Genomic DNA, 21,524 nt, shown 5'->3' on the forward strand with positions numbered 1-21,524 from the left:
ATGTAGACGTGGGTGTGTAGATTTCTTGTACCCACAAATATAGGTATTGACCAATAAAGACGAGATTATAACCCGGTGGTTCTGATCTCCGTGCACCTCTAGACCAAGGTGTGCGGGGATTGGACATGACTAGAGAATGTGAGGTAAAGAGAGAGAGAGAGAGAGAGAGAGAGAGAGAGAGAGAGAGAGAGAGAGAGAGAGAGAGAGAGATAAGACGAAGAATGCCAATAGAATATTAAATTTGTTTTCCAGGTTATAAGATTTTTATCCTCATTATGAGTAGTGACGAGGATGTGGGACCGTCCAACTGAAACATCTATCTCTCAACGAGGGTCTTATGTCCTTGTAATCAATGCAAGCATGCTGTGCGACGGACAAGACGTGTTTCTTTGTAGCACGTTCGCGAATTTGGCGAGTTCGATCCATCTATTATAGATCGAGTTGTTGCCAATTATAACTCGTCGGACTCTCACGCTGGCCAACAAGCAGCAATCTTGCAACCCAATAGACGTGTTCGCAGGCGCTTTGGTCAAGCAGCATATGTGAGGCCACAAGATGTAGCCTCTGACAGCTCGGGGGATGATCATGCAGAGCACATTCCCAACGAGGCAATGTTTGAGCCCGAGATTGATGAAATGATCAAGACGATCATGGATTCAGAAAGGCTTATCTATGATGATATAAAAAGTGAAGCCGATACGCCATTGTATAATGGAGCACGTATGTCTAGATTGAAAGCACTCCTGGTTCTTCTCAACATGCAGGCAAAGTTTGGATGGAGTGACACTAGCATCACAGCGCTTTTCAGGTGATCTATTACAATTAGTTTACTTTAATAAAACTCTAAATGTATAATGATCTGATAGATTTTTACACGACTGTATCTTATTTTTATGTTGTGTAGATTGCTTAAAGAGCACATACTACCAGCTGACAATGTGATGCCAGATTCCCGAGATGAAGCAAGAAAGATTTTGTGAAACTTGGGGATGGATTACAATTCTATCCACGCTTGTCCTAATGACTGCATTCTTTTCAGAGGGGAATACATAGACATGGAGAAGTGTCCGAAATGTGATTTCGAAAGATATCGAGTAGATCTCCACGGGACAAAAAATCCACAAAAGGTTTTGCGACATTTTCCTCTGCTTCCTCGCATCAAGCATTTCTTCGAATGTAAGTCCATGGCCGCCCTAGCATCATGGCATGAGGAGAATAAATCTTCGGATGGTGTGCTACGAATTCCTGCAGATTGCGCAGCCTGGAAACATATAGATGGAACATGGTTGGATTTTGCCAGGGAAGCTCCAAATTTGTGCTTAGGCCTGGTTATGGATGGCGTAAATCCATTTGGTCAAAGATCAACATCTTACAGTGTATGGCCCGTTGTCATCGTTAACTACAACATTCCCCCGTGGTTGACTACAAAGAAGGGGCACCTATAGCTAAGCTTGATTGTGCCAGGGCGATATAAAGTGGGGAATATGGATGTGTATCTTCGTCCACTATTGGAAGAGCTACAACAATTGTGGATTGGCATAGAGGTGGTGGATATGAGCCGACACACAAGACGACGGAATGCTTTGATCAGAGGCATTCTAATGTGGACCATGCATGACTATCCCGGGCTAACAGAATGCTCAGGTGATCTATTGACACTCCTCACTCAGACACTGTAAATCTTGTTTTTTCCCATAGTTGATCTATTATCATGTGTATACATGCAGGGCTTCAAACAAGCGGATACAGAGCATGTGTCACATGTGGTCCTAGACTGAATGCACGTAGGGCACCCTCACTGAAGAAGCAAATCTACGAAGGTCATCAAGCGTATCTTCCAGAGAATCATGTGTTACGCGACGGCTTTTTGGGAAGAGAGCCACCAAGGATGTCTGCACAAGCATGGTTAGAGCAGAAGGAGATGTGCGATGACGGATTGCCTCCAGGGATGAAGAGACTATCTCTATGGTACGAGTTACCATACTGGCCCCGACTCATGATCAATCACTTGCTCGATCCAATGCACATATTCAAGAATGTGGGTAATCTACTATGGGACCATCTGACCAGCAAGAAAGATACTTTGGGAGCCAGAGTTGACCTTAGAAATGTGGATCGTATGGAGCAATATTGGCCGCAAACAGCGTCTGATGGATCGATAAAACTCCCTAAAGCACCATGGATTTTCACAGGAGCCCAAGAACGCAAAGTAAAAGAGACCATTCTATCTTTGCAGACCCCCACTGGCGTAATGCACTCGCTCCGAACGTGTTTTACTAAAGAAGGAAAGCTTGCCGGTTTGAAGTCACACGATTGGCATAAAATGTGTCAGGTATGTTCATAGTGGACTTTAATATCATTGCATAAAATGTGGACTTTAATATCATTGCTGCACATACTTTACAGTTTATTTTACCGGTTTCCATTGAGGGATGTTTGTCTCTCGACATCCGTAACACAATCTACAAACTTGCAAAGCTGGTGCAATGGATCTCACAAAAGGAGATCAACGTAGACTCCATACCATTCGCCAAACTAAATGTTGCGGAGCTTGTGTGCATGTTTGAGAAACATTTTCCTACTACCATGCTAACCATTCAGGTGCATCTTCTTGTTCACATAGTTGATGAGGTGGAAATAGCTGGCACAGTTCATTCCAGATGGATGTTCTTCTTAGAACGTTTCATGAAAATGCTTAAGGGATATGTGCATCAAAAGGCACGTCCGGAGGGTAGCATGGCAGAAGGTTGGTTGGTATCAGAGTCCCTAGTGTACATTGGAGAGTGGCTAGATGGATTTGATAAAGCCCGGGACACGCTATGGCGAACCATAGATGATGAGCGCATATCTGGGATTGTCATGTGCAATCTCGGTGTTGAGAAGAAGATGACAAAAGATCTAGAGGCTAAAATCAACCGATTTCGCATGCTTCACAATCCAGTGATGCAAAAGTGGATTTCACAATATGAGGATGCAAAGCAAGAGCGACAAAGGGCACGAATCGAGTGGAGACGGGAAAGACGACCACCGATGCACTATCCAGTGGTTCTGGAGAGCCTACCAACCTTCATGAGCTTAAGATGGTTGCACAACCAATTGAAAAGCGCACAACAATGCCGTGACAAAGTGACTGAGGAAGAGTGGGAGTACTCTCGGGGTTGCGCGACCAAGGTAAGTTTGCAATGTACGACTAGCAAGTGACTTTATTTATAAACGTTTGAACGGCCACTCATAATCTTTGTTCGTTGTAGTATAAGTCATACACAGCAGCATGGTGTAAAGGTCGACATTTTAGGGTGGAACGAATCGACAAAAAGCGTTTTACTCAAGATTGTGGAATCATGGAAAAATTTGAACAGTCTAGTCGACGACGTTCCTCTGATGCAGATCCTGTGGTGGCGGAACTCACTTACTTCGGCACGCTGCAAGAGATTTTGAGGATCGATTACAGAGGATTTTTTGTCGACTTGTTCGACGTGCAATGGTTCAAGATAATCATGGAGGGTTGCAACGCTACTGTGCGTAGAGGAGAGTCTGGTTTTCTTGAGGTGGATTCTACTAAGAAATGGACTGACCTAAGAGACACTTTCGTACTACCCGAGCTTTGTGAACAAGTAAGTATGTAAATAGTTAACATCCCCCTTTTACAAGTTATGTGCTTGAAAGCTCTCATGTAAGTTATGTGGCTCTGGCAGGTAATATTTCATCCTACAAAGTCTACATCAAACTGGTGGTACGTCATAGAGGTAGCCCCTCGTAGTGCAAGGACGTATGAAGGCTACCATGTGCCAATCACAACGGCATCAATGGAGGAGATCAAAGAAGATGCTCAATCAGAAGCCGCTATGGTGGTGCCAGACGAGCATCAAGATGCTACTACTCTATATGGGGTGCATGCAGAGGAGCTACAAAATGAAACAGAGGATATGTGTTTAAACGGAGAGCTCTATATAGATATAGGAAGTTATGCTGAGTTATGCGAGGATGAGAGAGAGATCTCTTAAAGCCACAAATATTGTATTTGAACAATTTTGCTCCGTGTTGTAAAAGCTCTGGCTCTCTAAGTACCTTCCATGGTCTATAACGCTCTTTTCTACTCGCGCTCACATCTTTTGATTGAAAATTCTGAGTTTTCGACTTGCCTCTTCTATCACTCAATTCATTGCGTCATTGTATTTATATGCGTCATTACGTCATTGTATTTAATGGTCTTTGCGTCATTGTCTACTCTATTCATTCAATATTAAGTTTAAATATTCGTGTGTTTAATGCAGGTATGGATGATGAGGAGTTTCTTTCTTCTTTGTCACCGCAGCAGAGACAGTGGTACGTGGAGCGTCATCGCTCTGGCACATCATTGCGTGTTCCTACTCCATCCGCATCTCCCTCTCTTTCGGAGCATTCGGCGCACTCCGAAGCTTCGGCGTCGACGAGACGAGCTTCACACTCGTCTAGACACCGGCGCTCTAGTGGTGGCGGTAGCGGTTGTTGTGGCGATTCCGCCACCGATGCCTCCACACCGCCTCGTGTTCGATGAGGCTCTTTACCCTCCCCTTCTTTGCCCGTCCCCACACCAGCCACAACATCGCCATCTACGCCAGCTTTTGCACGGCTGACTGTTCCTAGAAGCTACACACCTCTACCTACTCTACCAGGAGGCACCCCACTCGACACTCCTCGCTTCGGGGCCCAGACGCAGGTGGAGACACCTGGCGTCCATACCCCCATCGACACGCCGCTAGAGACCCCTGCCGGGACACCCAGGTTCACGCGTCACCGGCCAGAGGGCTTGTCTTACTCCGTCGACTTCAGCAGCGGCATCATCATGGATGATGATGGCAAGAAGGTGATCTCACGCATGCGTGGTCTTTGCTCTCAGCTGTTTAGACACTACATACTAAACAAATGGAGTGAAGTACCAAGTGATTTAAAAAACAGACTCATCAGCATACTTCATGATGAGTTTCCCGTTCCAACACGGGATTAGCGCTTCAATGAAGACCTGATGAAGATTCGAATGCGCGAATACTGCAAACACAAGTGTTCCGAAGTGCAAAAAGCAATCAAGAATGGGTGGAACAGGCCAGATTGGCTGGCCAAAGAAGATTGGAAGAATGCGAAGAAAGCAGCGCGCGAGAATCCCGACAAGTGGAAGCAACAAAAGGATGCAGCCAGAGCGCGAGTAGAGGCAAGGAGCTCGCACCACTTGGGGAGCGGTGAATGGGCATCATTTGAGGCCGATTTTGTAAGTGTTTTCGCATCGCTCTTTATGTTCGATAGTTTAGGGTTTATGAGTTTTTTAATTCTAACATAATGAAATCTTTGTATGTTTTGACAGTGGTCGATGACAGGACGTGATCCCACACCGTACGAGCGCGAGTACGCAGGCAAGAAGGGCTTTAACGCCCTGATGGACATTCTCAATTCTCGCGGCGGCATGGTTAGTATTAGGGTTTACTCTTTTCTATTTTTTGTATTGTTTTATAAATGTCGTTATATATTTATACTTACTGAAAGCTGTCTTATTGTCTTTTTTTGCAGAATCCGACAGATACACCGCTTGGACGCGATGAGGCGTTTGACTAGACGACGTCAGTTTAGCCGTAGCTAGATAGCATTAGTTTAGGGTTTCTCATAGCTTATGTATCATGAGACGGATTTTATACGTCTTTTTGAACCATGTATATTATTACATTTGTCACCGCAGTTCATTTTGCCAATCAATTCTTTATGCCTATGATGTTGTACAATTGTCATTATTACATTTGCCAATCAATTCATTTTGCCTATGATGTGTACAATTGTCAATTTTGCAAACAATGCGTCTTGTGGGTGACTATTTTGGGTCTATTATCTACCCTTGCACTTTTTTTAAAAAGTGAATCAAGTACAATATGGTTGATGGGTGGCAGGGCATTCAATGCCCTGCCACCAAAAAACAAATCTCTCGGGCGTCGCTATAACCGTCGCTATTTATGGCTCTGTAGCGTCGCTATGAGCGTCGCTATAGTCTTCTGTGTAAACGTCGCTATAACCGTCGCTATGAGCGTCGCTATGAGCGTCTCTATATAGTGACGCTTATAGCGACGCTCTCATAGCAACACTCGTAGCGACGGTTTTAGCGACACCGGGAGTTATAAAAACCCAGTGTATTTCCATCGCTAACAGCGTCACAAGAGCACACAACCTCTTGTAGTGCTTCATGGTTGTTGCCGACCACTACGTCACACTGCAGAAAGATTGGGATTAATAGATTTTCCATCTCTCTCTATTGCTGACCACCATGTTGCGTTGTAGGAAGGGCTTTAGGATTTTTAAATCCTTCGTTCTTGGATGTTGTTGACTATCGCGTTGTCGTGCTGTGACATGTACATAGTGGGAACACATGCTACAAGATACATAATTATATTTCCTATAATGTAGATATGCATATTTAAGTATAATAATATGCTTTCTATCTCATCCTATTATTTATCTCAAGGGTAACCTATTCTTACTTTACCATCAGAAAATACTATGGGAAAAGTGTCAATAGCTCTACCTGTTTAACTTGGGGCAAAAAAAAAGCATTGATTCTTTATTTTTACCATCTCATTATCATCTCACACCCTAGCTAGATCCTATATCTAGGATAAACTCCAATATATATATATTCTATGTATTTTTCTTATATTTCTTTTTAAATAGCTACTAGGAGGGAATCAAATCCTAGTGGGACACTAGGTGGCATGATTTCAAAGATACACTTATTTTAGTGCATTATTTCAAGCATGATTACAAAACTTTGTCAAGGAGCAATGTCATACTTTCATATGGCATGAGGTGTCCCTTGGAATCAAATGAAAGTCTAGGCTAAGGAAACCATAGGAAGACTTTTGCTGCCAGGAATGGACTCTATTTTGATGATTTTTTTACACAAGGTTCCAATCTGAATTGGAAAAAGATTTTAAAATGGAAGTCGTAGCTAATGAACTGAATTTTCTGCCCATATTTTTACTTTTTTATTTGGAGCCGGTTGAGGATATATGATCAAAATATTGGACCTCAGTCTGCCCACATCATGCAGGGACAGCTCATTTCAAGCTTTTCCAGTTTCTGTTCTTACTAGCTCTTCTCTTCTTGTGTAAACCCTTGGGAGTTCCCTTCACCTATAAAAGGGCCTCTTCTTTCTTGAAAACGACTCAAGCATTCAAGCCATTGATGAGAGGAATCCATGAGGGAGTGACTAGTAATACCAAATTGTACTTAGCCATTAACATAAGCCCAAGCCTACACTTTCTCCTAGAGGAAGACTAGCCATTCTTGCAAGCTAACCTTGGAAGATCAACTCTAATCAAAGAAGGTCTTGCACTTGGTGTATCAATCAAAGTTGAATTCTCCACTCTTCTTCTCTCTCCATCAGTAATGGTGCCGAAGGGTTTGTCCAGTAAGATGTGTTCTAAATTGATGATTTCTTGTTGTTTTCTTTTTCATCTCTAATCCAACATATATATATCTAATCTCATCTCCTTAACCACACCTATCTCTCTCACTCTTAGAAATTCATTCTCTCTACAAATTCTAGGTTCTCCTTGCTACAGGTACATCTCTCCCTGTAGTATCCTTATTGCCTACGGGCAAGAATAGGGCTTGGGAGGGAAATTCTCTTATCTTCTTTTCTCATATCTATATTTTGCACATACTATAGTTATCCTAGATGAATAATCCACATGATGAGAATTTCTATCGCTTCCACTCTGTGCGATATATTAGAATTAACATATGGATTAGCCGTAAAATACACTTTCAACAACGCATAGTGTCTCTTTGGCCCAGAAAGGCTCAATGAAATACTTCTTTCACCGGATCCCATCATACTATCTCTCATAGACTATAACTTTTCTTTTGATGTAAGTGTAGTTATCTTGCTATAAACCAAGAGGATTTGTACACACAATTAATCCTAATCACTAGACAAAACATATATATTATGGTAAGCACAAAACTACAATTCCAAAGAACAATTTGTAGCCTATTTGGTCAACAAAGATTGAATGCCATTAACTCATCTATTAACCCTTTCATATTACCCATGATACGATATGACCATAGCCTTTATGATTCCATCTTTGTGATGTTTTGATATTCTCTTTTGTGTTCTTTTTTTGAGTGTGTGAGTGCAAGGAGAAAGAGTGGGGGTTCTTTGATTGCATTTCCTTCCAAGCCCTAGACTTCATGGCATCTATGGTTTAACTCCTTCGTATAGTTGTTTGGAATTCTCTCACAAACTCTCACGGCCATAAGCCCGGTGCTTTCCTGGAAAGACCGCAAATTTCTTGACAGTGTTGCAATGCAAGAAGATTGGATTTAATATATTATTTGCCTCTGTTTGTTGCTCACCACCGTGTTGCACTGCAGGGAAGGGTTTATGGTTGTCAAATCCTTTGTTCTTGGTTGTTGTTGACCATCACATCGTACAGCAAGAAGATTAGATTTAATAGATTCCTCGTCTCTAGTTGTTGTTGACCACCATGTCGCACTAGAGGGAGGGGTTTAGGGTTTTTAAATCCTTTATTCTTGGTTGTTGTTGACCAGCACGTCGCATTGCAGGAAGATTGTATTTGATATATTCTCCATCTCTGGTTGTTGTTGACCATCGTGTCGCACTACAGGGAGGGGATAGATATCTTACATCCTTCACTCCTGGTTGTTGCTAACCATCAAGTCGCATTGTAGGTTGATTGGATTTAATAAATTTCTTGACTCTAACTATTGCTGACTACCATGTCGCACTGTAGAGAGGGGCTAGGTGTTATAAATCCTTGGTCCCTGACTATTGTTGACTACCACGTTGCAACTACAGGGAGATTGGTATTTTATGATTTTTTGTCTCTAGCTGTTGATGACCACAGCGTCACACTGCACGGAGGAGTTATATATGTTTAGATATTTCGTTGCTGGTTGTTATTATTGTCCATGAAATGTTTTTGTCTACAACTATTTACAATCATATATGTCAAATTTATATCTATTCTAGATCTACCTTACTTATATTTTCTTCATGTATTTCAGGCTTCAGTCATGGTAGAGACAAATTCAACACATCAGCATTTCAAAATCATTTGTGATGCTCTAGTTTTATCTCTCTATGGAGCTTCAATTAATCATTTTCATAGGGCATTTGATCCACTACATGCAAAGTTTGATCATTTTGTGATTAAACTTGTGGAGCAGTGCTGGCTGAAATTGTGCAGTGCATTCCTTGTTTCATTTGACCCAGCTCTACACACTAATGGAGTGATGCATAACACAATAAAGCAATTATTGGGCCACGTCACTAGAAGCTTTGAGAGTATGGTTCATCTAGAAATCACAGCCAAACCTGGAATCAAAGAGTGAATGCAACTTGTGGCATAGCTACATACAGAATTGAAGAGCAAGGATAAGGTCGAAGCCTCTTCAAAACATCCTATGACAGAAGAGGATGTGCCTCCTCCTTCAGGTGTTGAGCCCTTCTCTATACACCCAATGATACTACGTGTCATCATGTCCTACACTTACTTGGGGGTCATTCTATCTTTCACTTGCAAGCACCCCAATTAGGTGATTCAGGACGTTTTGCAAATAGGAAACAATTTTCAATGGCCCATCCTCTCTTCAAAGATTATGTTTATGCAGCAAAGATCTACAGGGACCAGATAAGAAGCAAGCCAACTTTACAAAAAGTGATAGAGGAAGCAACTGCTACTACTGTTTAGCATTGTGGCATGATATTGCCACATGCTCTTGTTCGTTATAGAAAAAGGCCTATGTTGATCTTCAAGCTTTGGAATGGAGGTCACGTTGCGCAGAGGATTCAGGCATGTCATCATGATGGAAGCAAGCCTACAATCAGAGAGTTTCAGCACACATTTGGAATTGTATAATAGTTCATAGACAACATTTTGTTGATCTACAATGCTCTTCTACAGACAATGAAATTTGTGCATAGTCACGACTTTATTCACAACAATCTACACACTAGAAATATTCTACTACATTTTGGCGAGTGAGGAGTGTATGCTGGGATCGCGGACTAAGGACAAAGCACACCATCAAACACTTTGGCAACATTTCCCAAGGTGCCAAATCTCAACCCTCAAACTAGAGCTCAATTCGAGCAAGATTATCCATGGATTTCCCCTGAAAATATTATCACCAATCATCCTCCTTTCATCAAAGCATCTCATATATATATAGTCTCTCATATATTCTTAAATGCTTGGTTGTGTATATTCCAGAGCCCTCTGAGGTTCTCAAGCGCGAATTTTTACGAAATGTAAACAAACATCTTGCCAGTGGAAAACTCTCTAAACCCTTAAATAGGCCTAAAATTATGGGATTTAAGCCTTTGTTTGAATGAAGCCCATAATTTTGGCTATCATGTTGTAACCAAATTTGGCTTGGAGCATGTGAGTGTGTGCAGCAATGGAGAATAGAGGAGAAGAGGAGACCTTGTGTTTGCAGGGGCTAAAATCACTCTCTAAATGTGAGTCCCCTTATTCTATTATATACATAATGAATAAGTATAGTGGGCGGGCACTTGGCCTAATTGACCACATGGGGCTTTACCCCAACATGAAGATTGATCGTGCATTTGGAACTTGGGATCTAAGATGAATCATGCTCCATGCAAAGGAGTATGCAGTTGCTCCCATCGTCTTTTGACAAACGACATCATTGTGGCTTTCTCTTTTCCTACATAAGATGTACAATCTTTTAACTTGCTAGAGGCTTCATGCATGTACCAGTAGACTGTCCAAAGATAGAGGCTTATTTGTCCACCAATCGTATCAGATGAGTGAAAGGCTCTCTGACAGTAAAAATTTTATCTACATTTCTCCAAAAAAATAGGAGAGTTTAGAAGCTAATAGCATTTAGAATCATTAGGTTCATATATGGATATTTATCAAGCCAAATTTCCCATCTTCTATCTGTCATTGTTTCAACAAGGGCTGCTTTAACCTCTTATAGTGTAGAGAGAACGTAATATGCTATCACAAAACAGGTCACACAAAAAACACTACAAGAGGCTCTTCACATTAGCGACGCTCACACAGCGACGCTCAAAAAAAAAATTCCCGGCGTCGCTATGAGCGTCGCAAATTTCTTTGTAAATTTGCGACGCTCATAGCGACGCTTATAGCGACGCTCATAGCGACGCCAGCTGGGGTAAAAAAAATAACCGAGCGCGCCCAAAAACTCAGATCTCAGATCTGAGTTTTTCGACGCCCTCAAGCAAAGAGCAGGTAACGCTCTCCCTCACTCTCTCTCTCTCTCTCTCTCTCTCTCTCTCTTTTTCTTTTACACACACACACACACACGAGGAGAGGAAGGAGAGACAGGTATGCTCCTTCCCTCTCCTCATTCTCATGTTCCCTTCCTCTCTTTCTCTCTCCCTCGCTCTCTCTCTCACACACACACACATACACACACACATATAGTGTTTTTGAGAAAGAGAGAGAGAGAGAGAGAGAGAGAGAGTGCAAAAACGCACACACATACATAAACAAAGAATGCACACACACATTGAAAGAGAAAAAGAGAGAGAGAGCATGCATAAACAAAAAACGCACGCATTGAGAGAGGAAAAGAGAGAGAGAACATGCATAAACAAAAAACGCACACATTGAGAGAGGAAAAGAGAAAGAAAACATGCATACGATCCAAAAAAACGCACACACATTGAGAGAGAAAGAAAGAGAAACTAAGGGAGCGTCGTAGGAAACTAATTAAAATTAAAAGACCTAAAGATCTAACCGACGAGGAGTTGAACTGAAGACCTATTATTCAAGAGAGAAATGGCATAATCAATCTATCATACTTGGCATGGGTGATAGAAAGGTTATACCATTTATCTCTTTTTATTGGCACACACATCCACACACGCGCACACACACAGGAAGAAGAGAGTTATAACGTCGTAGGAAACTATTTTAAAAGACGTTAAAGATTAGGTTATATGTAGACTTACATTAAATTAGATTTAGGTTTATTTTTAACTAGATTTACATTTATTTAAGCTAGATTTAGATTTATGTTATATTAGATTAGATGCGGGTCTCCATAGACTGCGATGCCTGCATGAAGCGGGTGAAGAAAGCCCTCAATGGAATATAGGGTATTGCTGCCTTCACTCATAGTGGGCTCCGTCGATCCAAAAGTACTGGTGAAATGTCCTCTAGTCATTAGACTTACGTTAAATTAGATTTAGCTTTATTTTTAGTTAGATTTACGTTTATTTAGATTTACGCTTATTTACGTTAGATCGAGTCCACGCAAGAATTACTTACGGTTTAGGGTTTAGAGTTAGACGAACAGTGAAAAGATCTACTGTGAAAAGATGTTAAGATGAAGTGAAGTGCTACAGCTAGAGAAGAGGCAAAGGGATTTTGTCCACTACATGCAGTATCATGTAGACGTGGGTGTCTAGATTTCTTGTACCCACAAATATAGGTATTGACCAATAAAGACGAGATTATAACCCGGTGGTTCTGATCTCCGTGCACCTCTAGACCGAGGTGTGCGGGGATTGGACATGACTAGAGAATGTGAGGTAAAGAGAGAGAGAGAGAGAGAGAGAGAGAGAGAGAGAGAGAGAGAGAGAGAGATAAGACAAAGAATGCCAATAGAATATTAAATTTTTTGTCTAGGTTATAAGTTTTTTATCCTCATTATGAGTAGCGACGAGGATGTGGGACCGTCCAACCGAAACACCTATCTCTCAACGAGGGTCTTATGTCCTTGTAATCAATGCAAGCATGCTGTGCGACGGACAAGACGTGTTTCTTTGCAGCACGTTCGTGAATTTGGCGAGTTCGATCCATCTATTATAGATCGAGTTGTTGCCAATTATAACTCGTCGGACTCTGACGCTGGCCAACAAGCAGCAATCTTGCAACCCAATAGACGTGTTCGCAGGCGCTTTGGTCAAGCAGCATATGTGAGGCCACAAGATGTAGCCTCTGACAGCTCGGGGGATGATCATGCAGAGCACATTCCCAACGAGGCAATGTTTGAGCCCGAGATTGATGAAATGATCGAGACGATCATGGATTCAGAAAGGCTTATCTATGATGATATGAAAAGTGAAGCCGATACATCATTGTATAATGGAGCACGTATGTCTAGATTGAAAGCACTCCTGGTTCTTCTCAACATGCAGGCAAAGTTTGGATGGAGTGACACTAGCGTCACAGCGCTTTTCAGGTGATCTATTACAATTAGTTTACTTTAATAGAACTCATGGTGTATAATGATCTGATAGATTTTTACACGACTGTATCATATTTTTATGTTGTGTAGATTGCTGAAAGAGCACATTCTACCAGCTGACAATGTGATGCCAGATTCCCGAGATGAAGCAAGAAAGATTTTGCGAAACTTGGGGATGGATTACAATTCTATCCACGCTTGTCCTAATGACTGCATTCTTTTCAGAGGGGAATACACAGACATGGAGAAGTGTCCGAAATGTGATTCCGAAAGATATCGAGTAGATCTCCACGGGACAAAAATTCCACAAAAGGTTTTGCGACATTTTCCTTTGCTTCCTCGCATCAAGCATTTCTTCGAATGTAAGTCCATGGCCGCCCTAGCATCATGGCATGAGGAGAATAAATCTTCGGATGGTGTGCTACGAATTCCTGCAGATTGCGCAGCCTGGAAACATATAGATGGAACATGGTCGGATTTTGCCAGGGAAGCTCGAAATTTGCGCTTAGGCCTGGCTATGGATGGCGTAAATCCATTTGGTCAAAGATCAACATCTTACAGTGTATGGCCCGTTGTCATCGTCAACTACAACATTCCCCCGTGGTTGACTACGAAGAAGGGGCACCTATGGCTAAGCTTGATTGTGCCAGGGCGATATAAAGTGGGGAATATGGATGTGTATCTTCGTCCACTATTGGAAGAGCTACAACAATTGTGGATTGGCATAGAGGTGGTGGATATGAGCCGACACACAGGACGACGGAATGCTTTGATCAGAGGTATTCTAATGTGGACCATGCATGACTATCCCGGGCTAACAGAATGCTCAGGTGATCTATTGACACTCCTCTCTCAGACACTGTAAATCTGGTTTTTCCCCATAGTTGATCTATTATCATGTGTATACATGCAGGGCTTCAAACAAGCGGATACAGAGCATGTGTCACATGTGGACCTAGACTGAATGCACGTAGGGCACCCTCACTGAAGAAGCAAATCTACGAAGGTCATCAAGCGTATCTTCCGGAGAATCATGTGTTACGCGACGGCTTTTTGGGAAGAGAGCCACCAAGGATGTCTGCACAAGCATGGTTAGAGCAGAAGGAGATGTGCGATGACGGATTGCCTCCAGGGATGAAGAGACTATCTCTATGGTACGAGTTACCATACTGGCCTCGACTCGTGATCAATCACTTGCTCGATCCAATGCACATATTCAAGAATGTGGGTAATCTACTATGGGACCATTTGACCGGCAAGAAAGATACTTTGGGAGCCAGAGTTGACCTTAGAAATGTGGATCGTATGGAGCAATATTGGCCGCAAACAGCGTCTGATGGATCGATAAAACTTCCTAAAGCACCATGGATTTTCACAGGAGCCCAAGAACGCAAAGTAAAAGAGGCCATTCGATCTTTGCGGACCCCCACTGGCGTAATGCACTCGCTCCGAACGTGTTTTACTAAAGAAGGAAAGCTTACCGGTTTGAAGTCACACGATTGGCATAAAATGTGTCAGGTACGTTCATAGTGGACTTTAATATCATTGCATAAAATGTGGACTTTAATATCATTGCTGCACATACTTTACAGTTTATTTTACCGGTTGCCATTGAGGGATGTTTGTCTCTCGACATCCGTAACACAATCTACAAACTTGCAAAGCTGGTGCAATGGATCTCACAAAAGGAGATCGACGTAGACTCCATACCATTCGCCAAACTAAATGCTGCGGAGCTTGTGTGCATGTTTGAGAAACATTTTCCTACTACAATGCTAACCATTCAGGTGCATCTTCTTATTCACATAGTTGATGAGGTGGAAATAGCTGGCACAGTTCATTCCAGATGGATGTTCTTCTTAGAGCGTTTCATGAAAACGCTTAAGGGATATGTGCGTCAAAAGGCACGTCCGGAGGGTAGCATGGCAGAAGGTTGGTTGGTATCAGAGTCCCTAGTGTACATTGGAGAGTGGTTAGACGGATTTGATAAATCCCGGGACACGCTATGGCGAACCATAGATGATGAGCGCATATCTGGGATTGTCATGTGCAATCTCGGTGTTGAGAAGAAGATGACGGAAGATCTAGAGGCTAAAATCAACCGATTTTGCATGCTTCACAATCAGTGATGCAAAAGTGGATTTCACAATATGAGGATGCAAAGCAAGAGCGACAAAGGGCACGAATCGAGTGGAGACGGGGAAGACGACCACCGATGCACTATCCAGCGGTTCTGGAGAGCCTACCAACCTTCATGAGCTTAAGATGGTTGCACAACCAATTGAAAAGCGCACAACAATGCGGTGACGAAGTGACTGAAGAAGAGTGGGAGTACTCTCGGGGTTGCGCGACCAAGGTAAGTTTGCAATGTACGACTAGCAAGTGACTTTATTTATAAACGTTTGAACGGCCACTCATAATCTTTGTTCGTTGTAGTATAAGTCATACACAGCAGCATGGTGTAAAGGTCGACATTTTAGGGTGGAACGAATCGACAAAAAGCGTTTTACTCAAGATTGTGGAATCATGGCAAAATTTGAACAGTCTAGTCGACGACGTTCCTCTGATGCAGATCCCGTGGTGGCGGAACTCACTTACTTCGGCACGCTGCAAGAGATTTTGAGGATCGATTACAGAGGATTTTTTGTCGACTTGTTCGACGTGCAATGGTTCAAGATAATCATGGAGGGTCGAAACGCTACTGTGCGTAGAGGAGAGTCTGGTTTTCTTGAGGTGGATTCTACTAAGAAATGGACTGACCTAAGAGACACTTTCGTACTACCCGAGCATTGTGAACAAGTAAGTATATAAATAGTTAACATCCCCCTTTTACAAGTTATGTGCTTGAAAGCTCTCATGTAAGTTATGTGGCTCTGGCAGGTAGTATTTCATCCTACAAAGTCTACATCAAACTGGTGGTACGTCATAGAGTTAGCCCCTCGTAGTGCAAGGACGTATGAAGGCTACCATGTGCCAATCACAACGACATCAATGGAGGAGATCAGAGAAGATGCTCAATCAGAAGCCGCTGCGGTGGTGCCAGACGAGCATCAAGATGCTACTGCTCTATATGGGGTGCATGCAGAGGAGCTACAAAATGAAACAGAGGATATGTGTTTAAACGGAGAGCTCTATATAGATATAGGAAGTTATGCTGAGTTATGCGAGGATGAGAGAGAGATCTCTTAAAGCCACAAATATTGTATTTGAACAATTTTGCTCCGTGCTGTAAAAGCTCTAGCTCTCTAAGTAGCTTCCATGGTGTGTAACGCTCTTTTCTACTCGCGCTCACATCTTTTGATTGAAAATTCTGAGTTTTCGACTTGCCTCTTCTACCACTCGATTCATTGCGTCATTGTATTTATATGCGTCATTACGTCATTGTATTTAATGGTCTTTGCGTCATTGTCTACTCTATTCATTCAATATTAAGTTTAAATATTCGTGTGTTTAATGCAGGTATGGATGATGAGGAGTTTCTTTCTTCTTTGTCACCGCAGCAGAGACAGTGGTACGTGGAGCGTCATCGCTCTGGCGCATCATCGCGCGTTCCTACACCATCCGCATCTCCCTCTCTTTCGGAGCATTCGGCGCGCTCCGAAGCTTCGGCGTCGACGAGACGAGCGTCACACTCTTCTAGACACCGGCGCTCTAGTGGTGGCAGTGGCGGTTGTTGTGGGGATTCCGCCACCGATGCCTCCACACCGCCTCGTGTTCGACGAGGCTCTTTACCCTCCCCTTCTTTGCCCGCCCCCACACCAGCCACAGCATCGCCGTCTACGCCAGGTTTTGCACGGCTGACTGTTCCTAGAAGCTACACACCTCTACCTACTCCGCCAGGAGCCACCCCACTCGACACTCCTCGCTTCGGGGCCCAGACGCCGGTGGAGACACCTGACGTCCGTACCCCCATCGACACGCCGCTAGAGACCCCTGCCGGGACACCCAGGTTCACGCGTCACCGGCCAGAGGGCTTGCCTTACTCCGTCGACATCAGCGGCGGCATCATCATGGATGATGACGGCAAGAAGGTGATCTCGCGCATGCGTGGTCTTTGCTCTCAGCTGTTTAGACACTATATACTAAACAAATGGAGTGAAGTACCAACTGATTTAAAAAACAGAGTCATCAGCATACTTCATGATGAGTTTCCCGTTCCAACACGGGATCAGCGCTTCAATGAAGACCTGATGAAGATTCGAATGCGCGAATACTGCAAACACAAGCGTTCCGAAGTGCAAAAAGCAATCAAGAATGGGTGGAATAGGCCAGATTGGCTGGCCAAAGAAGATTGGAAGAATGCGAAGAAAGCAGCGCGCGAGAATCCCGACAAGTGGAAGCAACAAAAGGATGCAGCCAGAGCGCGAGTAGAGGCAGGGAGCTCGCACCACTTGGGGAGCGGTGGATGGGCATCATTTGAGGCCGATTTTGTAAGTCTTTTCACATTGCTCTTTATGCATGTTCGATAGTTTAGGGTTTATGAGTTTTTTAGTTCTAACATAATGAAATCTTTGTATGTTTTGACAGTGGTCGATGACAGGACGTGATCCCACACCGTACGAGCGCGAGTACGCAGGCAGGAAGGGCTTAAACGCCCTGATGGACATTCTCAGTTCTCGCAGCGGCATGGTTAGTATTAGGGTTTACTCTTTTTTATTTTTTGTATTGTTTTATAAATGTCGTTATATGTTTATACTTACTGAAAACTGTCTTATTGTCTTTTTTTGCAGAATCCGACAGATACGCCGCTTGGACGCGATGAGACGTCTGATTAGACGACGTCAGTTTAGCCGTAGCTAGATAGCATTAGTTTAGGGTTTCTCATAGCTTATGTATCATGAGACGGATTTTATACGTCTTTTTGAACCATGTATATTATTACATTTGTCACCGCAATTCCTTTTGCCAATCAATTCTTTATGCCTATGATGTTGTACAATTGTCATTATTACATTTGCCAATCAATTCAGTTTGTCTATGATGTGTACAATTGTCAATTTTGCAAACAATGCGTCTTGTGGGTGACTATTTTGGGTCTATTATTTACCTTTGCACTTTTTTTAAAAAGTGAATCAAGTACAATATGGTTGATGGGTGGCAGGCATTCAATGCCCTGCCACCAAAAAAATATTCTCTCAGGCGTCGCTATATGCGTCGCTATTTATGGCTCTGTAGCGTCGCTATATGCGTCGCTATACTCTTCTGTGAGAGCGTCGCTATAAGCGTCGCTATAGGCGTCGCTATATAGCGACGTCTATAGCGACGCCTATAGCGACGCATATAGCGACGCTCTCGTAGCGACGCTTTTAGCGACGCTTATAGCGACGCCGGGGGTTATAAAAACCCAGTGTATTTCCGTCGCTAAGAGCGTCACAAGAGCACATAACCTCTTGTAGTGAAATCTGTAAATTTTTTGTCGGGACTTTGTTTTAAATAAAGCGTAAAAAAATGAATGCTCTATTATAAACTTCACCAAGTGGTTTGCATCTAAAAGAGTTTGCTTAATAGAAGAAAATTTTTCAGAGTCCTTTAGGAGCAGATTCAAAGTGTGAGAAGCACATGGAACCCATGTAATCTCTCGATGCTTTTCTAGTTGCTTTGTAATTAGATGCATTATCTATGACAATGGTTGTCACATTTTTAGATCCCCTTGCTCTTTTGCTCGAATGCTCATATACACGAGCAAGATATCCACTAGTTTTTCCTTTTAGGGATGTGTTGATCACTTCAAGAAAGATGGAACCTCTTGGACAAATCAGCGTCACATTAATCAATGGTTTCTTTTGACAATTTGTCCAACCATCTAGAGTGATTGTGCATCCATATTGTGGCACGTAATCAAGAGTTGTGCGCTTTAAAATATTCTATGATGTAGTTTCACTTTATCTAAATATTTTGTACGCATCTTATTATAATCAGGTACCACAAAACCCTTCTTCATTGTGTTCATGAAAGGATCTTTGAAGATAGGATTTTGAATGACATTAAAAGGAATTCCACATGCAAAAAATGCTTGCATCCACTTAAGATGGAGTTCAAGCAGCCATTGTTTATCAAATGCCTGATGCAAAGTAGAACCACTTGGTGCTGTTTCTCCTCCTGTACATGCTTCAATTTGGCTTATGTTAGCAAAGCTTGCAGTAGGATTAGAGCTACAAGCCCCAGCAAAGGATGAATGACACCCTCCTTGACCTTGAACAGGGGTTGAGGGATGGTTTTGATCATTCTTGAGTGTCATCTCCATGTCCCTAGCCATAGATGGAGCCATCATTTTGGGACCTCCTTTTTTTTGTCCTCAAGATGTGCTCTCTTTGCCCTGAGTGCTCACTAAAGAAATTTTTCTTCAATACCTCTTAGGGGATTTTTGCAAGCTGTCACATTTCCAGGAATTTTGAACACATGTTCTTTTATCTTGTGAGCATTTCCACTAGAGTTATGGCCGTAGGTCTTACACCTCAACTTTGATGTAGTCTTTCCACTGACCAATTCATCTACATAGTTCCACTCATGTCTTTCACCATCTTCTTAAGATTTGCAATCTCAAACATGACTAATTACTAAACACACAACTAAAATCAAACTCTTATACCATTTACATTACTTTATTCACCATTGTTTTCAAAATAAAAATTCAACCTCTTTAAATTATAAATACCAAAAATAAAAAAAATCAAGTGTGAGCCTTCACTCTATACCTAGATCATGATAAATAAATCACTTAATAATCTATCTCAATAGCTTCCAAGTGCGATTAAACTCTAACAAAGAAAGAGATCTTTAAAAATCCTACCTAAATTACCTCCAAGTGTGAGTGTAACTCCACACATGGCAACCAATCAAAATTCACTACTTATCTAAATCTCTTCTAGGGGTGAGAATACCTCTACACAAAGCAAGAGATTATTATTTAATCTACCTAAATTTTCTATAGTGTGAGTATTACTCTACACATGGCAGACAATCATTAGATAAATTTAACCTAAGTTAGTTCCAGGTGTGAACATAGTTCAACACACAACAAGTAACTCTTAACTTTAACTATCTAACTTAAGTTACTTCTAACTCTGAACATAGCTCAACACAAAGCAAATAACTGCTAACTTTAACTATCTTAAATCGCTTCCAATTGTGAGTTTCCTCGCTCTACACAAGGCAAGTAATCACTAACCACTTTACTTAATTTACCTCTCACTGTAAGATATACTTCACACAGAGCAGATAAACTTTTAACTCAAAATTCCAAAGCCTAAAAAAAAGTACATTTAACTATTTAACTTATTATCCTACACTCTAACTTTTTACTAAAAAGAATATATAACTAAATTTAAAGTGGTTTTTTTAATATATATTTTTATGTTGTAAAGCTCACCTATAGATGAGATGGGGGAAGAGAGATCAATAGAATGAGGAAAATAGTTCGTCTTCACGGTATATAAATGGTTATATTTCATTCAAAATAAATATTTTGATAGAAATATTATTTTAAGAAATTATACGATACAGTGTTTTTGCTGATAAGCCACTGTATAATATGGCCGAATAAAGATAGGTATCGTATAATACGCTTGTTTAAAGCGTATTATACATACACAACTTAGATAACGACAAAAAAGTTTTGTATTTCCATTAAATAAAATGATTTACAACGTGGCATTAGAGCCGGTTACATTGATCTATTAGATTAACATAAAGACAATGTACTACGAACCCTCCACTCCTCTTGCACTTTCATGGCTGCCTCCATCCGCCTACCAATCTGAAACAACAAAAAGCTTTTAGCAAGACTTACATTGCAACACATGTAGACAACATAGAAATTTAATTGACCTTGTGTTGATTGAGACAAAAGTAGGCATCTTTGATATCTTCATAGCCCAAGATAATCAAGTGTTCTCATATGTTGGAGACAGTCCAGTGGTCACTGACTTGCACAATCTCAGAAACACCATTTGACAAAGTAATGGGCATGTCAAATATCACAAAATCATCAACACTAGATTGTAGGGATATCCACTTTCCACTCTTACCCACATCCAACTCTCATAGTGGAAGCTTAGGTACAAAGTAGTGCGTGCTTTAAGATATTGTATCCCAATATCTGAAGCCCCCACCTTACACTTGTATTTATCTCCTTGGTGCACTCCCTCACCCATTGCACAATTATCTCCAAATACGAGTGCTAGTGCTTCATACATAACATTCTTGCTATAAAACATAGTAGGTGTGACACTGAATGGAAATGTCTTAAACAAGTGTACAAATGCATGCACGGGGCAGCAGCAACTGAGCCC

The sequence above is a fragment of the Adiantum capillus-veneris genome, chromosome 4 (assembly GCF_014529385.1).
Source record: "Adiantum capillus-veneris isolate H3 chromosome 4, ASM1452938v2, whole genome shotgun sequence".
In the NCBI taxonomy this organism is placed as follows: Eukaryota; Viridiplantae; Streptophyta; class Polypodiopsida; order Polypodiales; family Pteridaceae; genus Adiantum; species Adiantum capillus-veneris.